The sequence below is a fragment of the Perissodus microlepis genome, chromosome 18 (genome assembly GCF_051167445.1).
Source record: "Perissodus microlepis isolate ML-2025 ecotype Zambia chromosome 18, ASM5116744v1, whole genome shotgun sequence".
NCBI classification, from domain to species: Eukaryota; Metazoa; Chordata; class Actinopteri; order Cichliformes; family Cichlidae; genus Perissodus; species Perissodus microlepis.
Window position 1 is genome coordinate 3,056,647 of NC_140478.1, and position 24,181 is coordinate 3,080,827.

General features: G+C 40.7%; 1 protein-coding gene across 6 annotated transcripts in view; it reads right to left on the reverse strand.

The window, feature by feature from the left end:
* The window catches only part of LOC146367037 (disks large-associated protein 1-like), a 168,374-nt gene extending 152,452 nt beyond the window's left edge, over positions 1-15,922 (reverse strand). For 4 of the 6 annotated variants that reach the window (XM_084912109.1, XM_084912106.1, XM_084912107.1 and 1 more), the window contains exon 1: positions 15,724-15,922. The gene's annotated coding sequence lies outside the window, so the exon portion shown is untranslated. The remainder of the gene's footprint in view (positions 1-15,723) is intronic. The other 2 variants (XM_084912111.1, XM_084912112.1) reach the window with 2 other exon arrangements.
* Positions 15,923-24,181: the final 8,259 nt, after the last annotated feature.

Below are 24,181 nucleotides of genomic sequence, written 5' to 3' on the forward strand. Positions count from 1 at the left end.
GACACAGCCAGGGACTATCAAAATAAAACAGGAAACAGGAGACAGGCATGGACTTGAAAAGGAGGCTGACTGGGGAGACACAGGAGATGAACAAACACAGACTGGGATAAACACTAACACGAACACTGTGGCATCACTGAGAGTTAAAAACTGTCTGAATTCTTTCATCTTTAATAAAATGATCAGCGTCCAGGCATCCATGAAAACAGAATTTATTCAATTTAACGGAGTTAGAAGTTAGCAGGAAGTTAGCTCGCTAGTTTCCACCTAAACATGATATAGCATGTTCTGACTGAGAGATTTCTGAAACAAATTAAAACGTATAGCTCTGCTATCACTTCCAACATAAATGAAGACAGAACAGAAAACTAAACAGTAGTGAGTTTTTTAGCATAACATAAACACAGTGAAGCTGGAGGGTGAACGCTAACACTTTTCCACTCGATAAAAGTTAACGTGAGGGTTCCTGATGGTTAGGGACAAATGCAATCTCATTGCAGGATGCTGTAAACGGACCAAACTTCAGTCAGGAGAACAGCTGAGATAATCCATCCACAATAGAGCAGGGCGATATGGCCAAAAATATTCATCACGATATATAGGAATACGATATATGAACATTTGCGATAACGATATAACTGACAAAAAATGCAAGACAAAATACAACTCCACAACTTTTTTTTTTTTTTTGCCTGTCCCGTTTGGATCTTTAGCCATCAGAATTGTTGTCTAAGGGCAAAGAAAGATGCCCAACGGATTTACTTTACCAAATGGACCATCCCAGCCTTGCCGTATTGGTCCATTTGATTAACCTTTGCTTTTATTATTTATTTTATTTTCATTTGCTGAACACGGGATAGACTTGACTGGGAAAAAGAAAAGGGAGAAAGAAAGAGGGAAAGAAAAAGAGCGGGGAAGAGGGACGGTGATAAAGGGCAAAAACCAACAAAACAAACAGACAAAAAATACAAATATCAATCACCTGGATCACCTGTTGAGGAAGAAAAAAGAGAAGACAAGCAAAGAAAAAGAGAGCAATATAATAAACAACATCATCGTGATGATCTATGTGAATATAACAGTAAATACTAAATATTAAACATTATTGTGCAGCACGTAAGATCGACAGCGCACAGTGTGCTTTGAGGTAGGAACCAAAAAGGGTGTAGTTTGTGTGTGTGAGCACCCGTGTGTACACCTGTGAGCATGGACGCGCTTGTATTTAAAAGGTTCCTTCGTGTAACGATCTGCTAGAGGGTGTGGGGGGGCCACAGCCCCGTCCTCCAGGGCATGAAGCAGGTATGGAGGAGATCAAGGCTCCAGGCATCCAGAGGCCCCAAGAGCAAAGTAGATCAAGGAAGACCAACAGAGGGGCAACCGTGACACTACCCCGGAAAGAGCTGAGGAGAGCTCCAGATGAGGGGTCGCTCAGCAGCCGCGGAGCAGAAGCCTGCCGGCGGAGCACCCACTCTGGCACCCACTCTGGTGCCCTCGAGCCCCAGGCTCCAGGCCCCGACAAGCAGCCACCAGGAGTGAGCCGGTGGGTACCTGGACGCCCACCCCCGGACACAAAGAACCACCAATGCACCGATGTCTGAGGGCGTCCGCCACTGGCAGGGGGAGTGGTGGGGGAGATAGGCCTCCATACCTTGGAGGGCCTGAGATATCCCAAATTTTTAACAGCCTTCTCCAGTAAACAGACGTGGATACCAGCAGAGGTCAACAGCAGACAGACTAAACTCACTACAGATAAAGAGCACCCAGACCTGTTTGTCCTACAGCAGCCACCACAGCCTGGATTATGCACTTGAACTCGGAGGGGTAAAAAGACAGAAATTAGTTGACTGCAATCTGCAAAGCTACTGGCATCTAGAGGTAAGATTTTACATGCTGTACCTTTTAAATAGCCACCACAACATCAAGCCAATTACGCAGTAAAGATTACTGAATAAAATAGGATAGTAGGAGAATGGCTTGAAAAATGAGGAAAAACCCACAAAGAACAATGCTGGAAACTATCTCTTCTTCTGTAATTTTTATGAATATTATTGTGACCATTATTATCGCTGTTGCAACTTTTTACTACTTTTAACTCAACTCAGCTTTATTTAAAAAGCTGTATGCACTCATTCAGTTGAAACTAGATCATTGAGCAAAACGTTAAGCTCTACAAATCCTATTGTTAAACCTGGATTATACTCCGTTGCAGACATAGGCACAGACAGCTGGAAAATCGATGGCCAAGTAGTCATTGTAGTTATACTACATCATCTGTCTCCATCTCACCCTAACCCTAGCACCCTCTTCTGTCACACCAACCCTCGGCATGTGTCCTCCTTCACTTCATCCATCCTCTCTGAGGTCTTCCTCCTACCCTCCTCCCTGGCAGCTCGAGCTTCATCCTCCACTCTCCCTCCCCTGCACATGTTCAAACCATCTCAGCCGTGCCTCTCTAACATTTTGTCAAACCTAAGCTGTCCCTCTGATGTACTCTAATCCTGTTTATTCAGCTCCCTCCCAATCAACAGCTTCAGCTGCCTCCTGTCTTTTTTGTCAGTGCCACCATCTTCAAACCATACATTATAGATGGTCTCACTATAATCTTATAAGTCCCCCCTTTCACTTTTGCTGCTATCCTTCTGTCACAAATAACCCCTGAAACTCATCTTCAACACCTCCACTCTTCCATGCACTCTCTTCTTCACCTTGCTTGTCCACTGTTTGTTGTTTTGGGTGGCTGACCTGAGGTGTTTAAACTCGTCCACCCTCACTCCCAGCATCTCCACTGTCACACCTGTCTCCCTCTCATTCATACACTTGCTTCTTACATTCCTGTTCCCTCCAGAGCATGCCTGGCTTAAGTGGTTAAACCTGCAGGACACTGGCCCTTGAGGCCTGGACTTGGACACCGCTGGTATAGGTGAACCTTTATTATTTCTTAAACAACAGAACAAAATGGTTTTGGTTTTTGCTGAATGTGGAAGCAGAAGCCAGCAAAAACAGGAATTTCTTTTAAATAAAATCCCAGTGAATAACTCACTGAAAGTAAATTTAGGTCTGTGGCTCATTAACTGTTAAACTTTGAAAATGCATTTTCAGTATTCCAAATTTCCACAATAGACGGCAACCATGCATAAAATCAGCCAAACGTGACACATTAGAAGAACAAAAAGAAACATTATTATTAAATCTACTGAGGACAATGAACATTGCACATTGAGTAGAAATAACAGAGGATGAGTAACAAGCCATTCAGATAGAACATGTCGCATCACATTTTAAGTGTCAAGCCACTCATTGTGTTCACATGACATGTGTCGTCTAGGCAGCACACCAAAACCAAGAGCTCTAAACTACCCACAGGAATTCTCTCTGACACCATGAATCACTTTTGCCCAAATATGTTTGTTGTTTTTCAGTTTTACAAGAAAAGGAGAAACCTACAAACAAACACTTTTAAACAAGGAAACCAGAAACAAAATTCAATGGTTCGGTTTCTTAAATAGAACTTGTCATTGGACCGGGCTCCTTGAGTTAACTGCGTTTTTGTGGTTCCTTGAGCAGTAATGATTTAGTTTCTATAATTCATTATTGAATTTAGCCCTTTTACTGTAACTGATTTTATTGGTAAATTCTGGTTCATGTTCTCTTGTCTATTAGGTCCCTTTTGTGCCTTTGTCTTTGTCTCCATGTCTGGTCCGTGTTTACGTTTCTGTGCATATCACTCCCTCGCCCTCGGTGTGTCTTAGACTACGTCCACATGTACACGGGTATTTTTGTAAACTGAAATGTTCCGTTTTTGTTTAAAAAAAAAACCCATTCACATGTAAACGCAAAAAACAAAGTGAAACGCTATTAAGAACATGCCAAAGCAACAGGTGGCGATATAATCCTAACTGTGTAGGAATGTTGACCAATCAGAAATCTAGAAGTCTGGGAGGGAAAGGGTAAAACAAAGATGGTGCATGGAAGCAGAAATGAGTCCTAAGTATGGACAGACAGTGGAATTATTCGTCAATATCACACTGGAATATAAAACACAAGAAAGCGTGAAAAAGTGCAGACAGTAAGATTAACAGTAACAGTATTTTGTCTCTATCTGCCATTGTCGAAATTCATCTCATGTAAACAATGAGGTGGCGCACAGCATGATGTCAAAAAAGGCTTTGAAATCTCGGTTTTCCTCGTCCACACGTAAACACAAAAACAGAGTGCTTTTTTAAAACCTTCTCCAAAGATGTATGTATGTATAGGTTTCTGTCAAATAATGCAACACAGACTAATTGGTGGCTGGAAGTGCTTAGTTCCATGCCTAGGCACCAGTAATGCGACACAGTGACCCAGGACAAATTCTGCCTTCCAGCTCACTGTAGTGCAGTGCTTCTCAATTATTTTCTGTTATGCCCCCTCTTAGGAAGAGGAAAACGCCCACCACTCTCCCCCGCGACTACAAATAGTATCATTTGTTTATAAAATTGCTATTATAAGTACATCTCCGTATAAAATTGTATCCTTATAAACATTAAAAAAAAGAGAGAGAAAGAAATTTGGATCAGCTTAAAACAAAGAATAACTTTATTAACATTGTTTTTTAGTCTGTAACAGTAAAGATTTGAAGTGCATGTAGTACTGCACAGAGGTGTGGACTCAAGTCACATGACTTGGACTCGAGTCAGACTCGAGTCATTAATTTTATGACTTTAGACCTGACTTGAAAAAATGTTCTATGACTTGTGACTTGACTTTGACTTTTACACCAATGACCTGGGACTTGAATTGGACTTGAACCGGTTTACTTGAAAATACTTGATATTTCACCCCAAATATAAAATTTAACACGCATATTATATAGAAAGTGTGTATCATTTATTAACACTCCATACGTATGTGTGCGTGAGCTGTAGCACAGCCAATCAAATTAACCAGATTTTTAAAAAAAAAAAGAAAAGAAAAAAAACTCTCAAAAATGCTGCAAGGGGTTATTTTTTTCAGGTACATAAACTATGAAGTAGTTAACAAAAAACCAAAATGCAATATGCAAAACATGCAAGAAGAGAATCACAGACAGAGATGGAACAACTTCCAACTTTCTCCGACAGTTGAAGTTGCATAAAGAACGGTAGGTGGTGCTTCTCTTTTGCTACGATGAGATAGCTGACTTCATCTAACTAGCAGATGTTGTCCAGGCTACGTTGGTGATACAGTTTTTTTTAATGTGTATGATATTTTTGTCATGCGATTTTAAAGCCGGTCCTACAAGCGCATCCAAGAATAACATGCAGCTTATCTCAGAACTGTTGGTGAAAATTATTCTTGGAGCTAAGTGTAATTGAGCTGCATTTTATAGAGGTGCAATTTCACAATTTGTGTATATTTTCTAAGTTCACTATTTCGTCGTGTGTTGAGAAAAACACAGATTTAAAAATTACATGGTCTAATATTTATATTTAGCATATAACTGCAACATTCTTCTTTCGGTTTTTTTTTTTTGTTGTTTTTTTTTAAGACTTGAAAGGACTTGAAATTCAAAGTTTCAGACTTGTGACTTTACTCTGACTTCTACACCAGTGACTTGAGACTCAACTCTGACTTGCCTGACATTACTTGAGTTTTTCCACCAAGATGGTGCAGCACCACATTATGGGTGCCAGGTCCGAGCATTCCTAGATGAACAGTTTCCTGGAAAGTGGATTGGTCGTCGTGGGCCAGTTGAATGGCCCCCAAGGTCTCCCGATCTGACCCCCTTAGACTTTTATCTTTGGGGTCATCTGAAGGCAATTGTCTATGGTGTGAAGATACGAGATGTGCAGCACCTGGATGCCTGTGCTTGCATTTCTCCTGCGGTGTTGCTATCAGTGTGTGACGAGTGGGAGAAGAGGGTTGCATTGACAATCCAACACAATGGGCAGCACATTGAACACATTTTATAAGTGGTCAGAAACTTGTAAATAACTCATGAAAGAATAAAGTTATGTTGAAACCAAGCACACCATTGTTTTTCTTGTGACATTACCAATAAGTTTGATGTGTCACATGGCCCTCTTCCTATTGAAAAAACAAAAGTTGTATCCAAGATGGCCGACTTCTAAATGGCCACCATGGTCACCACCCATCTTGAGGAGTTTGCCCCCTCACATATACTAATGTGCCACAAACAGGACTTTAATATCACCAACCATTCCCATGTTATTACGGTATATCCATATAAATGGCCCACCCTGTAGTATGGCAAAAAAGCATGTTCCACCGGGTCACGCGCACCCCGCCTGACATCGCACCGCCCCACTATTTGAGAACGCTGCTGTAGTGTGAGGCCCTTTTTTCACTGAACTGGCTTAAATTATAGTCTATATGACAAGTACTTAAATGAACTCTTTTGGGGAAATATTGTAAAATTAACTTATCGACGTCATATTTCACAAGGATTTTCATGAATTTTAAATAGCCCAATAAAAAGACTATTTGTTAGGAGACCCAGGGTCCTGTGGAGTCGTGGAGTTAAGCCCAGACTGACTGGTGTTTTTGAAAGTAAAGCCCATGTCACAAGGCAGAAATTGGTCTCTATCAGCCTGCAGTCTCCATCATAGGATGTCTGTGATGGCAGAAAGGCACAATGAGAAGCTCAGGCTGTAGTGGAGTCACGTGACTCAGGAGACCTCTACAGCAGCCACAGTGATGTGAGGCCGACAGCTCTCGCTACCCGTGTGTTGACTTGCTGTCAGCAACTATCAGCTGCAGCCGTTAACGATCTTTGCACAGGTTCCCGGATCAGAAACTTTTACACCTTGTACTTGCCTTTCCTTCCTTTTTGTGACCAAAGGCTTTCTGGTATAGGTATTCTGAAATCTACATTATCTTTCAGTTTTGGGTAACCTTACCTTTCTTTTTTAACCTCTGGCAGTTCACACCTTACCTTTGTACCATTTCAAGCTATTCATTGGACTTGAACAACTTGAACTGCAATAAATAATTGGAAAAATGAAGGTGATCTAAAACTTTTGACTGGTAATGTATGTATTCCCCGACATATCAGGGGGTGAGCTGTAGTTTAGATTGAACTTTTGATTGAGCTTGACTTCACGGATTGACTATCCACAGAAACCTCTGAATCTCCACTAAAAGCTCATATAAACCTTTTCTACAAAACAACCAACCAAACACAGCGAAAACAACAAACAATTAAAAGAGCAGTTGCATAATTTCACAAAATATGCCTAAACACAAACAACCAAGCCATGAACTCACTCAACTTCATTTAACCAAGCAAACGCCACATTGTCTAAAAGCAGAGATCGCACAGATTATAAGACTGCAAGTTTCGTCATACCCGACCAAAATTCCAGCCGCAAAAGAAGACTACAAATATATTTCAAATTCGATAAACAATAACACGGAAACTTGCACATGCTATTTTTCTCTGTTTCTCTCGCCAATAGCCGCTGTAGCTCCTTTACTGGACACAATCTGGCTGTTAAGTGATGACATATGAACCCTGCTTCCAGGTCCAAACTACTCTGCGTTTATTAATGCTGTTGTGTTTTTAACATGTTTTAATGCTTTGTATCTTGTTCTACTTAATCTGAATAAGCCCCTAAAAAGAAAAGTCAGTGATCACTGTCGGCCCCTCTCGGTTTTTATTATCACTATTCATTGGCAGAACATTTTAAAGCTCTGTTTTTAAAACCTCATTTTTCACTGTTTCATTTCAGCAGCATCAGTCTTTGCACAGATAATATCCATATGTTGATTCCTGGTTTTCTGGAGTTTATTGTCTTCTGATGCATATTTTCAAAGTGGGTATATGCAATAAAATCCAAAATTAAATTAGGCAAAGAAAAAAATATTAAAGCTTTTCTATGTTCCAGCCTCAGTCACTTAACATCTGCTGTAATATTTACACTCTGATGAAAGTGTTAGCTTTATTTTGATACCAAGATTGTTTACACAGAGTTTGTAATTGCAGAGAAATACTTTATTCATTTTGGAGCAGGAAGCTCAGAAAGCCCAGTGGTGCTTAAGATGTTAAATCATGTCCAAAAACAAATGTTATTTTCAACCATATAGTGGCTAAAATAGCACTGGTATACTCATTCAAATCAACTATTCAACATTTTCTTGTTTATAAAATTTTAAAATATATAATGTGATGAACTCAAATTGCAGAAACAAAAGCCTAGACAGTGACAAAAAATACGACTGACCAAGAACAGTCACAGGTATCACAGCTGGTTTATTTAACGTTTTCTTTAGTGTGTGGGGAGACACCGACATGCAGAGTTTAAAACATTCTTCATTTTGCAATGGATGACTTTTCATCTGGTGGAATAATTTCACAGCAGGAATTTCAGGCTGTTGCCATATTTGGTCGTATTTAAACAAGCATGCTCGCCGCAGTGTGCCGGTTAGAAAGTTTTTCCGGTGCGGGAGAGGAGGGAGGATTTATTATGAATTCGCACCGTGTGAGAAAAAAAACCTCACAGTGAATTACATGCAGATAGCTTAATATTTCCATGGCAACCTGTACTCGATGGTTACAATAAAGCCATTTTAACCATTGTACGTGGAAAAACTGTAAAGGAGGAAGTCTTGATGCATGTTCGATCATCCAGGTGAGTAAAACCCAGGTTGATTCTGTTCATCACTGGGAGAAACCTTTCGTCACTCATCCAGGTGACTTCTTCAGTCTCAGCTGACTGCAGGTTTGCTACCTTATAAACAGGGCATTTGCACAATGACTGAAACTAGCACCACTGAATGAACAATGGGCTGTGAGGTCAGTTCCTTGGTCATTAATATGCAAATATGCAAAAAGCTGATGTGTACAGTAAACCTACGCATACGCATCAGTATTTAAGGTTTGACTCTCATCATCCACTGGAGCATAAACTGGGTGTCATCAGGACACTACAACACAGAGCGAACACCATCCCCACAGACACAGCGGCCAGGGAGGCAGAAGAACAGCACATCAAGAAGGCCCTGAGTAAATGTGGTTATCCCAGCTGGACATTTGTGAAAGCTGGGAAGGTGCCTAAAGAAAGGTCCAGCCGATCCAGGAGAGAAGGACAACCGCCGCCTAAGTGAAAACCTGTAGTGATCCCGTATATGTCAGGAGTATCCGAACAGTTGAGACACATTTATTCTAAACATCGCGTCTCTGAGGCTTTCAAATCCAAAAACACGCTGCGCCAAAAAACTGGTCCACCCCAAGGATCGGGTCCCCCGACACAAACAGAGTAACATAGTGTACGCTGTTACGTGCCAGGAGGATTGCCAGGATTTATACATCGTGGAAACCAAACAATCTCTGGCTACAACACAGAAGAGCTACCTCGTCAGGCCAGGACTCTGCAGTCTATTCACACCTACAGGCCAGTGGACACTCTTTCAATGATGAGGATGTTCACATCCTGGACAGGGAGGAACGCTGGTTTGAGGGCGGAGTCAAGGAGGCCTTTTACGTGAAAAGGGAAAGACCATCTCTGAATCGAGGAGGGGGCCTAAGGGTACATCTGTCACCATCTTACAATGCTGTGATTGCAGCCATTCCCCAACTCTCTGTGAATGAGACTCAAAACCAGCATCCTATCTCAACATCTACTTATATCAGTCTGTGATGATCTATCAAAACAAGTCACTCTGATTGTTAACTATAATAAGAATACTTGATGATTTTATTTGTTTTTACTCAAAAAAGGTCATGTGAAGGAGGTCTTATTGGCAAATTTCAGATGGCATAAAGAAATTATGTTAATGTGTCTGAACAAGCTGTAATTGGAAGTGTAACAGAATTGGGTGAAGTATCAACTTTCTATTCTTTAAATAACAATTAAACCACATGGGGTCAATTTTGACCCTAGAGGACTGTGATTGTGTGATGCCATTAACAAAATTCAAATGTTTCAAAAACATCACTGAGTAGTATATATCCAGATTTAGTGAGGATGCTAAGTCAAAATAATTTTATGTTCCATTTTATTTTCACTCAAATACAGGATACACTTTAATGGAAACGAGTTCTATTGGCCCTAAATTCCAAAATGAAGAGAAGATTTTGTGGTAATGAACTGAACTAAGACTAAAGATGTAACACAGAACTATATACACTATAGGCTTTAAATAACAGTCAAATAACAAGGGGTCATTTTTGAGTGTGAAACTTCTTTGAGCAGTCTCAACAGACCTCTAACTCTTTGTCAGCTTTGCTACAGTGTTGTATCAGATTTCATTGCTTTTACCTAGATGTACTTATTAAACTGGCCACTGAACATCCAAACTTCATCTGAGGTTTCTTTAACAGTCACAGAAAAGAGAAATGAATCTGAACATGAGTCACAGGAAGTACTTGGAAAAAACAGAGAAGCTTGATAATGCTCAGAAAAAGTTCTGCATTACTACACACTTTACTGCCTCTAACACATTGTGTCGAATGAGTGCTGCATTGACTGCAAGGATAAATATGAGAGACATACCAAATAACATGGGAACATGGACTTTGAAATGATGACCAAAAACATGGTTAGACCAAATGATTCTGACATTTACGTCCATTTGTGCATTAGTGGGAAAGAGAGAGGCTCAGAGAGTGCAAGAGGGGAAAAAAGGATGATGACTATATAAGAAAAAGAATTTCAAGGCTGTGCTTCTTCCACTTTACCCTATGTGACAGATTCTGACCGTGAGCTTTGAGTTCACCAGACCCAAATCAAACCTGCATTAGTAAGAATCCACACTGTAAATCATTCTTTACAAAACAGATCATGTGTCCAGAGCAAGGATAGATTAACAGAATACAGCGTCAATCTCAGCTAGCATATTATAGTTTATGACAGCAGTATGTATTTGATTTCTCCCCACAGCAACACAATAAACTGTACAGTAAGTTCACATTACATCTAATCCACTTGTCTTGCATTTGTGTGACTGGTCAATGCACAATGCTTGTATAAACGCAGGTGATCAACACAAGAAAGACTGTTAATTTGAGCTATTTTTAAGCTCTTAATACGCAGCAGTAAGAGCTTAAGGACACTGCAATGTAATGTGTCACTGTGATTTGTTGTCTGCATCCACAAACACAGCTGAGTGAGTTAGGTTAGCGGGAACTGGAAAAAGATTTTCTGTCACCATCCCTGTCCAAAAACAAAAGTTTTAGTTCATCTCCAAAACACATATGAATATGGGGTTTTTCTTTCAAACTACTCATTACACAATTTTGTTTCTGTGTGATGTTTTGAGATTAATGATGTGCACCAGAAGGCATTCTTCAACAGCCCTGTTGGCAACAGCAGCATAAACAGGTATTCCTTGACCTTTAACAGTAAACAATGTTTAAATCATACTACCTGAAAACACACTTTGCTTGTTTTCCATTCGTCTGAAAAGATTTAGACCAATTTATATAATTTTTTAATCACAAAATATTGTGCATAGATAACAGTCTTAGAATTCCTTTATTGTTCGAGCTCTAGCTGCCAATGGACTGATTCTTGTAGCGCTTTTCTACTCTCCTGGAGCACTCGCTCTATACATGCTGCATTCACCCAAGCACTTTGTTCTCTTAAGCTAATATTCACACACATTCATACTCCGATGGAGTTAGTATCTTGCCCAAGGACACTTGGCTACTTGAATACTGGGAACCACCCAACCTTCCAATCAGTAGATGACCTGCTCTACCTCCTGAGTTACAGCCACCTGAGTTTAGATCATGGAGGCACTTAAGTCAGCACAAGGCCCCGTTGGCTTTTTTTTCTCTGTCATGCAGTCATGCATGCAGATTTCTACTGTGATCATGGCACTTAAAAGAATATGGAGTCATTTGTTTTTTGGTTTTCTGTTTTTTGAGGGGGGTTTTGCCATGTGTGATAACTTCACTCTTAGAGATGGAGAAAAAAAAGGAGTAAGAAAGGACAGGAGAGGAAGATGAGAGGTTATTTTTAAAGCAAGCCCTGCCAATAAACTGGAAATGTAAAGCTTAAATGTGAATTTGTGTGAAGTATGTTAGATTTTGACAGTAAATCTACATGATAGATTGCTCAAGTTATCTTGCCATTTTATATAGAGAAATATCTTTAATATCAAATTAAATGGTAAATGGACTGGTTCTTGTAAAGCACTTTTCTACTCTACCTGAGCACGCGTGCTTTGTATGCCTCATTCACCAATTTAAACACATTCATACAAATTCATACTCTAGCAGACACGTCAGAGATAAACCTGGCCCACATAGCAAAATTGGTATGGCTTGGATCTGGCCCACACAATGTGCTTACACATGGCCCGCATATCGCAAAGAATGACGGCCCTTTGGTGGCCCAGATCTGGTTTGCCAGATGTGGCCCACACATGGGCCAGCACAAGGCCAGTTGCAGGCACACTGGTGGTCCTGTGCTGGCCCAGAACAGTTTCAGCTCTGGCATCAGATGTCAGCCTAATGTGTACCTTAATCAAGCCATGTAATAACAACATGTGCCAGAACATGCAAAACAGTGCAAAAGTAACGTGAAAAAACTCTGTTCAGACAGTGAATTGACTGACTCTTATATAGTGCTTTTTCTCTAAACTGAGTGCTTCCTAACTACATTCACACACATTCACGCAGACTAGAGGACCCAGGGATCAAACCACTAACCTTCCGATCAGTGGGTGACCTGCTCTACCTCCTGAGCTACAGCCAACCAGTGGTACACGTGAGTAAACCCTCACTAGGTTTTGGATAAAGTGTACACTCACAAACCTGTCAAACCTGCATTTGAAACGTTGGCTACCATAGCAGTATAGTATTGCAACATGGCATTTGGGTCTTCTACCTAAAATAGGAAAATAGGAACATAAATATCATTGCCAGACCTGGCCCACATCTGGCTGACATACACCCTGCCATGACACCAGTCAGTCAGAAGTGCCAGCTTGATGCTGGATCCGGGCCAGACCTGTTTTCTATGAGCCTGGGCCACATAAACCAAAGCACAATCGAGCCAGATGTGGCATGCCATCACATAGACAGTGCCATCTATGCCAGGCCTGGCCCATATCTGGATGACATACGTCTTATCATGCCAGAAGTCAGCCAGCAGTGCCGGCTTGATACCACATCCGGGCCAGACCTCCTTACTATGTGGGGGGGTTTGCATGTCGGCATGCAGACTGGGATCCAAACACTAAACTTCTGATTAGTAGATGGCCTGCATGACATTCCACGTTATTCAACATTGGAACAGTTTCAACACAATATCACAGCAAAGCATGTCATGTCAGACGCACCAGTCCACTGTGTCCATTTCACACTTTGCCTCTCCAAAGCGTGAAATGTACTCACACACAGAAGTTGCAGTACCAACAGGGGGAGATCATTTATTTAAAGCTAAGAAGTTGCTATTGTGCAAGGAAGGTATGACGTACATTTCAGGGTCCTTCTATGCCAGAAATGATTAAGCTAGGTGGCTAATATGTATTTATATGTAAATGTGTTCGTAATGTCTGCCTGATTATTTTCATGTTTACTTGAAATAAAATATCTCTCTGCAGGTCCTGCAGCTTACTGCAACTTCTGCATGTGTGTCCATTGAATGCTGTGGACCGTTATGTCTGTTACAGGTTTTGCAGTTTGGCAGTTTACAGTGACTAGTACAGGGCCAAGTGTATCCATGGCCACTGCTAGAGGAGCAGGTCCTGGGTAGCAGCAGAGACGTTATCAGAGTGGCATGTCACTCAAAAAAATCTGAATTGAGATTAGAATTCTAAAACGAAAGCATCGATCAGATTTTGCTGGATGTTCTGTATATGTAGTTTTTATGTCTCCTTGACCACTGAAATAAAATTCAGATGTTGCTTCCAAATATGAGCAAAGATGTATTTCAACATGGCTGCTTAGTAACAGGACTTGCTTCTATTTGTCTTGGTGCTGGTGACATCTGGCTCTCAGAGTAATAGTTAATCACGAAGGGTAACAGGGGGCATCTTTTAGTGTTAAAGTTCAGTTTCTTTAGCTTCAATATGTTGACAACCGGTCAAGAGAACAAGATCGGGGACAGCCAATAAATATGCATTTACACGTGTTTTAACTTAAAAAAGAGCAGTCTTTACTTTGTATATTATTATTTTTAAAGGCTCGAGATGTGATTAAACTACTGAAGTTGATAAAGAAAATATTGTCCAAGCACACACATCTTTTAACTGTGGGAGGAAGCTGGAATACCTGAAAAGCAACCCCCCCCCAGGAGATTTGAACCAGGAACCGTCTTCCTGTGAGGCAACACTGCTAACCACTGCAGCTACTCCGTGTTTAAAAGAAATGCCTTTTATTCTGGTGCAAAATCAACCTTTTTAATGGACTTGGACGCTATAAAACCCTAAAGTTTAATGTACAATGGCATAAAGCTGGAGCACATCCTCATACTGTGTTGAGTTTTGCAAAAACGCCTTGAACTGAAACCATTACACAATTACAAACACTGTCACAGGATTCGTGTTAATAATGCCAATGATTAGCAAATGCTGCTTCCACCCTCCCTATCAGGTAATTATGCATTAACAATGTGTTATTGTGTGGAATATCAACGCTTTCTCCTTATGCTGAATGTATAAATAGAGAAAGGGTAAACTAAATTTTGTGTCTGATGTTTTGTCTAAGTCACTTCTGTAAGAAATGACTGTACTGCATAACTGAGATTTCCACATTGTGTGGGAGAATAATCACGATAAAATAATCCTTTCAGAGCTGACACTCACACTGCCCACACTGTTATCATTAGCCTACCAGTTGGTCTTCTTGAATTAGAAACATGCTGGATCTGCATGTCCTCTCATCCTCAGCCACAGGCGACAACTGACATAGCTCCTCTGAGCTCACAACTCCTCACTGGAGCGGAAGATACAGTGCGTACATCCCCGCATGAGACTGCAACATACAGCACGTCTGGCATCTCATCAACCTTTGCATTTAATGTCGAGATAAGCTCATTTTCGGCCAACGTAACCTTGACTGCTTTTCTCCACAAAAACCTCCATCCAGCTGTGCCAGTGCGGTCTGCACAGGCACATCCAGTCCAACAGCATCGATGTATTCCTTCATCAGTTGTGTCTGACTGGCACGGAGCGAAAGCCACATTACATGTCCAGTCATTCGTTATGTGTCTTTTGAAGCCCACAGCCCCCCCGCAATACCCTAGCTTATTATTCACAATCTCTTTGGGGAAATCCTTCAAATTTCGACACACCTTCTCTTTAGCTTCACTGGCTTCTTGTCAGCACTATTTTCTTTGCTAGCGGCTCGGCGCCGATCACATCCACAAACTTTGACTTGCACTGATATTGATGACGCGTTGCGTGGAGACATTTAACCGATTTCTGCTGAACACATCGAAGATTTTCGTCAAAATATGTTAAGGATTTAACAGCTTATGAACAGAGCAATACCACCTCAAATCAGCCGACAATTTGAAAGGCGACAGCAGCGTACATTCCCACGCGCGAGCCTGGCACGTTCTCAGGGCTGCCGCTGGATCTTCCATTAACGCCGCTGCAGCTCAGGGCGAAATAAATGTGAAGCATACGGCTGTTAATGACAGCTGTCACATTACGAAGCGCGTCTAAAGGTATCACCGGGTATCATTCTGTTACCGGTGTGACTCATTCCAAAACAGGTAGCGGATGTATTGATAAACTGTTGTATCCTGTCACGCGCTCCAACCTGAATCTATCAATTAAAGCACATCTTACCTCTGGCAGCTCCTTACACCATCGCTGAAAGGACGCACCGGCTGCTAAATCCAAAAGCACGTCGGTATCTGGAAGCAAAGCGATGACTACAGAGTCACCGGTGGAATGTGTGTGTATGTGTGTGACTCGCTTGGATGTGCGTTTTTGCGTGAGCGTGGATGTGGGGGCACGGGTGGCGCAAGACAGCCGTCCGCAAACGATAAATTACCAACAGGCAGCCAGAATGACACCGGAAGACCGGCGGGTTACAGCAAGTTTTAATGAATTAATATGGCTTACCTACCAAAATTAGACTGGGATCTTTCTGGAATTTGTACTATCCTCAGGTCATCCTTTGACAGAGGTGTCGTTATATACGAGCCTCCAGGCAGACATGTGTTCGAACTGTTTCATATACACCTAACGCAGATCTGCTTTTTTTAACGTGTAAATGCCCTAAACAGCATATCTAGCCTTTGACAACCATGTGACACCAACAGTGACTACTGCAATCAATAATTCAAAATCAGTCCAAAATATCTGAGTCTTTTTCTGACACTGATACAGCACACATTTATGTAAATACAATCATGTGTATTTTATTTTGAAACAGAAAGGAAGTGCAATTTTGTTACTGCAACAAACTTAACTCCGGGGGAAAAGGGACTTGGAGAGTTGAGGGTTAAGATAAAGGAAAACAGGAATCTTAGTGTGTTGATAAGGTTTTTATTCAATGTAATTTTGAGCAGAGACTCCATTTCCAGCCTTCCAGTAAACTATATGCAGCAATTTCTCATTTTGCTGTATCAGTTTATCATAGAAATGTCTTTATGTATAAATTTGGAGGTACACAAAAATTATGTGTGAGGTATATCATTTTCATGTATTGAGTATAATGCAATGGAGCTCTTGTTCATTACTGTAAACACACAGACATATAACCAATTTAAATGAAGTTGTTCACCTGCTCTTTTAAGTGATAAACTAAATGGTTGTCTATCTGTCTGTCTTTCTTTGCCAAAAACGCTAATGGTGAGCTATAATTGTTTATAGTCTGCTGGCGATATTCACATGTTGGAATCTTAAACGCAGACAAGCTTGGTTTTGGCTTCATTTTTAGCCCTTAAATGGATGTGGGCACAAACTATTTCATTATTTCCATATAAAACATCAGGTTATACTGGCAATGGAAAAACACGGGGGAAAAAAGTAACACTAGCACAGTAAACACATAATAACATGTAAATCAACACCACCAGTGCTAACTTATGTGATGAATGCTAATGACACAAAGACACCTTTGCCAAGTAACCTTAAGCGTTTTGAATTAAACTCATAGTCAATAAACTTTAAAGAAATATTGCGTAACTGCATAATCGACATCTAATTAATTTTTACTATTAACCAAGTTTATCACATGTTAAGGCATGCAATAGAACAGTTTAATGTACCTACAGCAGCACTGTTGTCTGTGTTCAGTAATGTTATATATGTAAGATGGGATAAAAATGTCCAATATTATATTTCCTAACTCATCTTAAATTCAATTGTTCCATCTGCTTGTGTACAACAGTGTACATTTGCATGTTTGATTATGATTTGTAAATGGTTTCTATGCAGATACTCATTTGTTCGAGATGTTTAATGTTAGTGAAAGAATTATACTTCATGCTCTGGAGTCTGCTGTCCTTATGCAGAATCAGATGGGGCTTTCTGAGGTATTTGCAGTATTTGCTCCATAAGCCTTGTCTCAGAAAAGTATCTGTGTGTCTTTCCTGCATCATATAAAGGATAGAACAAAAATCACAAGAGTCATAGACTGAATTTTACAAAACATATTTATTTTTCTAAAACAAACCAAAAGAAAAAACAATTAATAAATATACCTGAAAGAGGTAAGCTAAATAGGGCAGGTTCTCCTAAAACGTGTTATTTCTAACATCGTTAGGGATGGGAATCGTTCTTGTAGAGAACCAGTTCCTAATAATCAAATTCCTTGGAATTGTTACTCTGCTTGTCTGGAACCCGCTTATCGCTTCCAGGCGCACTTGCTCTACAGTTAGCTGAATTCAGTTTGTGTGGATAATAGTGGCACAGTCTACAGCATGGATATGGACATAGCTTTATTTTTCCTTTTTTTGCACAAAAGGACAAAAGCACAGTGGTGTAGTGGAAACTGCATCCTGGATGAAAACAGCTGCATTATGCTAGCATAATTTTCGCTCTTAGCAAGGACCAATGACTAGAAAAGACGGACGACCTGGCTGCACCTGGCTCCTATTGTACAAAAAAGGAAGCCAAAATTTCTTGCTTGTGGGAGCTGCCATGTTATAATTTTAGAGCCAGTTTCTGCAGTAGTGACTTGAGGTGGATTGGCTGTGTCACGCTCCTGCCCACAAACCTGCTGGACATGTCCACGAACATGCCCCCCTACACTTTTATTTACACTCCATTTTATCTGCAGATGGGTTTACTTCAACTGACGACTCGTTAAATTATGCTATTATGAAAAAGAAACACTGCTTATCATCTTATAGTTCTACAACATCTAACATCACTCTGTTGTTAATTTGTTTGCTAGATTAGTCGTTACTATACTGTATTAGAGGCTTGTTGCCAGCTAGTTAGCAATGATGCACAGTGAGTGTGCAGTTGGATGGAAGGAGGTACAGTATCTGGGGTACCACTTGTGGGGTGGGCAGAGAAAACAGCAGCGATTGCATCCTGCCTGCGCCCCAAGACCAAAAAGGAAGAGAGACAGCCCTTGGGGTTGGTCAGGTCCGCAAACCCAGGCACCAACAGGCGGAAGTACTCCGCCAGCCCCAAGAACCCCGGGTCTGCCTGGTCCTGCAACTGCTGTGTGGTCGCCATCTCCTCCAGCATCTGGGCCAGGATTTGGCCAGTAATGCTGCACTAATGAATAAGACTAACTATTCACCAACTATTCACTTAGCTAGCTAAAGTTATTAAGTTAGCTAAAGAGTTGGGATGCTGCGTAAGACATAAATAAACCTGAAATTCAATGGTTTGAACATTATTTTGCATATTTCCCTACTGTAGGGGTCTCTGCAAGCATACGGGGCTCTGAGAGGGTACAGGATGACAATTTTGGAATTCTACTGGAAACAATCGATCGTATTTTTAGCTAACAGCTACAATAAGCATAACAGTTACTGTTAGGCTATTATTTGTTTACATGATGCTTTTTCTTATACAGGCAGTGTTGGGAAGGTTACTTTTAAAATGTATTCCATTACAGAATACAGAATACATGCCCCAAAATGTATTCTGTAATGTATTCCGTTACGTTACTCAATGACAGTAACGTATTCTGAATACTTTGGAATACTTAATATATTATCATGCTTTTTACAACTACATGGATGTACTATTGCTGTGTGATTTATTACTATTACTGAAGGTCCGCGACTCCGAACTGTAGTAAAGGGACCTCTGACTAATACGGCGGGGTCCCTGTCAGCTCGTAGCCGAAAAATAGCTTTACTTTGTTGTGTGGGTCAACTTTTCTTGCGAGAGACAGAGAGAGGCGTTGAAAGACTGCTGCAACGGAACTTATTGTTTTCGAAGGAAAACACGAACACAGTGTACAGTCGAGTCTTAATAGCTTACTTACAGCTGGGCTCGTCAGGCTCTCTTCTTGGCTACAGTGGTTATTATTATATTTACATGCTTCCAGCTCCCGTTTTTGCTCGATGACAACTCGTACCTTTCCACTCCCCTTTTTCTCCCTCCTCGCGCTCACAGACCCATAACGTGTATGGCAGTCCATTCTCCCTGCAACACGGACTACACTGCCCATGATGCTACATTCTTTAGAGCTATGCTTGTAGCATTCTGCCTGTTAGCTTAGCACAACAACAACAACAACAACAACGAAAAGGCGCTCTCTCACCCAGGAAACACACAGTCGCAGAGAGAGAGAGAGCGTCGCCCTGTAACCATGGCAACCGTAACGCTGCCGCCTGGAACAACAGAACGTAGCTGTCAAACAAAACCCAAACAGTCCTGACCCGCGACAAAATGAAACAGGAAAGTACCGCAGTGTAATCCATTTATTTCAACAAAGTAACTGTATTCTGAATACCACCTTTTTAAACGGTAACTGTAACGGAATACAGTTACTCATATTTTGTATTTTAAATACGTAACGGCGGTACATGTATTCCGTTACTCCCCAACACTGTATACAGGTAATACATTTATTAGATGGAGGTTCTGAAACGGGACTTTACTGGATTATTAAATACTGTAAACTCTCTGAATGCAGCTGTATTCATCAGTGGACCTGTACCGCCCGTCAGAGGAGGAGACAAGCGATTCAGCAGGTTGTTTGCACTGAATAAATGGCTCATATCAGCATGTACTGACCACTCAGGGCATTTTATCAACAATTGTAATATTTTTTGGGAACGCAGGCATCTGACTAAAGCAAATGGATTTAATTTTAACAAGTCAGGGGTGAAACTGTTCACCTCCAACTTGTTTTATTCCATACGTCATCCATCTGTGCTTGGTGCCAAGGCTGAGATAAACGAGGAGTTATCTCATAAAGAGAAACAAACAGTACTCCAAGAACAGACAAAGCCCAGCAGAAACCTTGAGGAGGAGCCTCATCTGCCCCCACCTGGGATAAGCTTCAGAAAGGAGAGACATCAGAGGCAAGAAGAGGGGTCCCTATTTGCCTCCAACTCTCTCAACAACACCAACGACCAGGACCAGGGACCACGACCTTCCCCAGTCCCCCAAACCCCTGACAGGCCATCACCCTCCTCCCCCTCCCTTTCTCCCTCCTCGCCACACCTGAAATTTACCGAGGAGATGATGGAGCGGGTCAATGCTGGGTTCAGATCTACCTCCCGGCCCAATCCCTTTTTGTCCCCCATAAACCCCCCACCAGAGCAGCCAAAGGTTCGCCATCGAGCCAAAACGTATGACGCCTTTTGTATGGCCTGCTTTAACAACGTGCTAACCTTATTTACAATCAATAGTGTATGGATGTAATAATGATACTAAATGTACCTCCTGACCCAGTATGAACCTTCCAGATCCCTCAGGTCATCTGGATCCGGTTTTTTATCAGTTCCCAGAGTCAGAACCAGACACGGAGAAGCTGCATTCAGCTTTTATGCTCCATATATCTGGAACAAACTCCCAGAAAGCCTCAGATCAGCTGAAACACTCAGTTTATTTAAATCCAGGTTGAAGACTCACCTGTTCTCAGCTGCATTTGAATAAAGCACCAAATCCACACTTTTAAGCTTAAATTTCAAAACTTATATTTTAACTACTGATTTTATCTGATTTTATCTACTGTTTTTTTTTAATAAATTTTAAATCATGTTTTTTATTGTTTTTGTTTTTTAATGTCTCAGTAAAGCACTTTGAATCACCTTGTTGTTGAATTGTGCTATATAAATAAACTTGCCTTGCCTTACCAACCTAAGAGTTTATCCACTGGTCATTTGACATGACGAATGACTTCTGAATACTTAATCTGTGCACCTCAAGATGCTGTAGGTCCGCTCACTAACACTGGGTGCGCAGGTACAACGTAGCACTATTAACCGGCACTCGATTACTCTGCGGCTTTCAAGATGGACCCGGATGTATAACCCCAAAAACTGAAGTTAAGAACTGAAATTGAATTGTAGAACTGAAGTTGAATGGTGTGAAGTGAAACTGTAAGCATTCAAGAGCTAAATATAAATAATGATGGAATACAATTTCAAATTGAATTAATTAATTTTCAAAACATAAAATTCAGTTTCAATTTAGTGACGATCATTTTCAAACCAATACATTGGATTTCAAATTAGGCGTATTCAAATTCAGCTTTAGAAGCTTTTATTCAAGTTAAGCAATTCAGATTCAGTCTGAGCAATTCAAATTTGAATTTAACTTATTCAAATTCAGTTTCTGATGGCACAAAGTTCTGCCCATACATAACACCACACATTTATTTTAGGTTTATTGTCCATTCATTTAGAAACCTGTTGCTGGCAAACTGTTCTGAATACTTTGTTTATGCATCCAAACATTACCCAGTGTTGCAGAGTGATATGCACAGAACAATTTGCTCCTTGAGGCACTATTGCTGCGAATTGGCTGTCACTTTTAAGAGGAACCAAACACAGACCACAGGAGACAAAACTGCACTTTAACTGAGGGCATGTTGATTATTAAGGCAGATAACAGGAACATGAACTGAAACACCTAATCCAAAATAATGAAAAACAGACTGTGGAACACTAAACTGGGGAAGCTAGAATAAACAAAGGACGGTTGGTTCAAAAGCTGGCTCATGAACAAGGTACATGAATCTTTCCAATAACTGGTCAGAAACTAAATACTGCTTATTGCTGCCAACTGTAGCTAAGCCCTGTGTTATAAATGGCTGATCTTGGGGTACAGGAAACGGTGACTGGCTCAGAAACATTTAACATTTTCTTATTACTCCCATTAACAGAAATTAATATGTTATTTTTAATTGTCTCAGACCCCAGAGAATCTTTAAATACGGCAGATTTGGCCATACTACATGGAGTCCCGTTCCCATTGTTAACCACCTCTACTGGACATAGCTATAGTTCGTTCCCCAATGGGGAATAATAATCTGAACATGATGACTGGAGAGCTGGAAGACAAAAGTGAGGCTGGTGAATCTCGCACTGGGAGGAGCCTCAGGGTGCCGATCTTAATCTGCTCTGGACCCCAACGCTGAGGATGTGATGCTGGCTTGCCGGGTTGCTGCTGACGTGGCTGCTGCATCGGAGACTGCGTGGCTCAGGAGCTAATCCCTGGGCATGGAGCCCCTGTTTCAGAATTCACCACAGAATTTAAAAACTCCAAACAGTGATTGTTAAAACACTGTGTAGCAACATCAGCATCATTGTAACCCCTCATCAAATTTGGCTCAAGCAAATCAAAAAACCTCTGAGCAAAATCCTGATTTATGAACTGCTCATGGATCATGAGATTTCATGGTGGTCTGTCCAGAGGAAGAGAATTGTCACTTACTTGCACATCATTGACACAGAGATTAGTTATGTCTAAGCCAAGAGAAAACACAAGGGCTAAGGTGTGGCTTTTAAAGTGAGTGGGTTCAGAGACATGCTGAATAAAATTAAAAGAGCGTGTAATAGATATAAAGTCAGAGGCCATGCTACAGCTAAGATCATCAATGTGAGAAACTGTGCAAAAATAAGAGTGCCAAGCTTTGTTGCATTATACTTAAAGACTTAAGGCTGTAATTAGTGTCAAAGGTGCTTCAACAAAGTATTAAGCAAAAACTGTGAGTATTTATATACACGTTATACTTTTGTTTTTCATTTTTAATTCAATTGGATTCATTTTAAACTGTTGTTACTATAGGGTAGGCTATTGTGTGTAATATTTTGAGGTGAAAGATTCATTTAAACTTGCTCACATACGCTGCTGCACCAGCTTGGTCAATACAGTCTCCAATGTAGTTAGTTCCATATAGTTACTGTGCTTTCTCCAATCTGTAAAACACTGTGGCAACTTTGATTTTTTGATCAATAGACAAGGGGAAGCCCAGCTTGATGAAGACATCACTGCAATGTTATTTTCCCACCATATACTGAACTTTAAGATTATTTTTTTCTTTTCCTCAGAGACTAAAATCTTTGCCGGATCAGTTTTGCATTACTCGCATCAAAATATGTTCAATCCAAGTCATTTTAGACGGTGTGTCCCCAAAGCAAGATGGATAACTTCTAGTATAGATCAGCTCAATATGTTTGTCAATAGGCAAATAAACCAAGAAACAACTCAAAATTCTGAAGCTCATTGATTTGGTTTTAACAAGTTAATGTGGCAAAGTTTGCTTTTCTCCAAAGGCCTCCCGAAGCTAATACTCAGCAGATATAGTCCCCAGAATATCAGTCAACCACAAATGACCAAAATGTGACTAATAACTCGGACTTTCTCTAAAGGCAAACCCAAAGATACGACTAGCCAATTTAGTGTACACAAATGTAACACTGAAGTCTTACAAAATAGCACACCAAGCTTTTAATTAAGCATAAAAAAAACTTGAGAACAAGATAATTGTGCAGACGAGTCTCCATTTGTCACAACCAGCCTCAAAGTATGTGATAAAAAAAGAACAAGAACACATATAGAGTTTGGAGGCCGTTGGACTGGTTCTTATAGCACTTTTCTACTCTATCTGAGCACTCAAAGCACTCTACACAATTTGTTCATTCACCCAATCACACCCATTTAGTGCTAACTAACATTCATACATTCTTTCACACTCCAATGGATGCATCAAAGGGCAACCTGGGGTTAGTATCTTGTCCAAGGACATTTGGCATGCAGACTGGAGCAGACTAGAATCGAACCACCAACCTTCCGGTTAGTAGGTGAGCTGCTTTATCACCTGAGCTCCAGCCACCCCTGATATTTCACAATATTTCAGTTAAATAAAATAAAG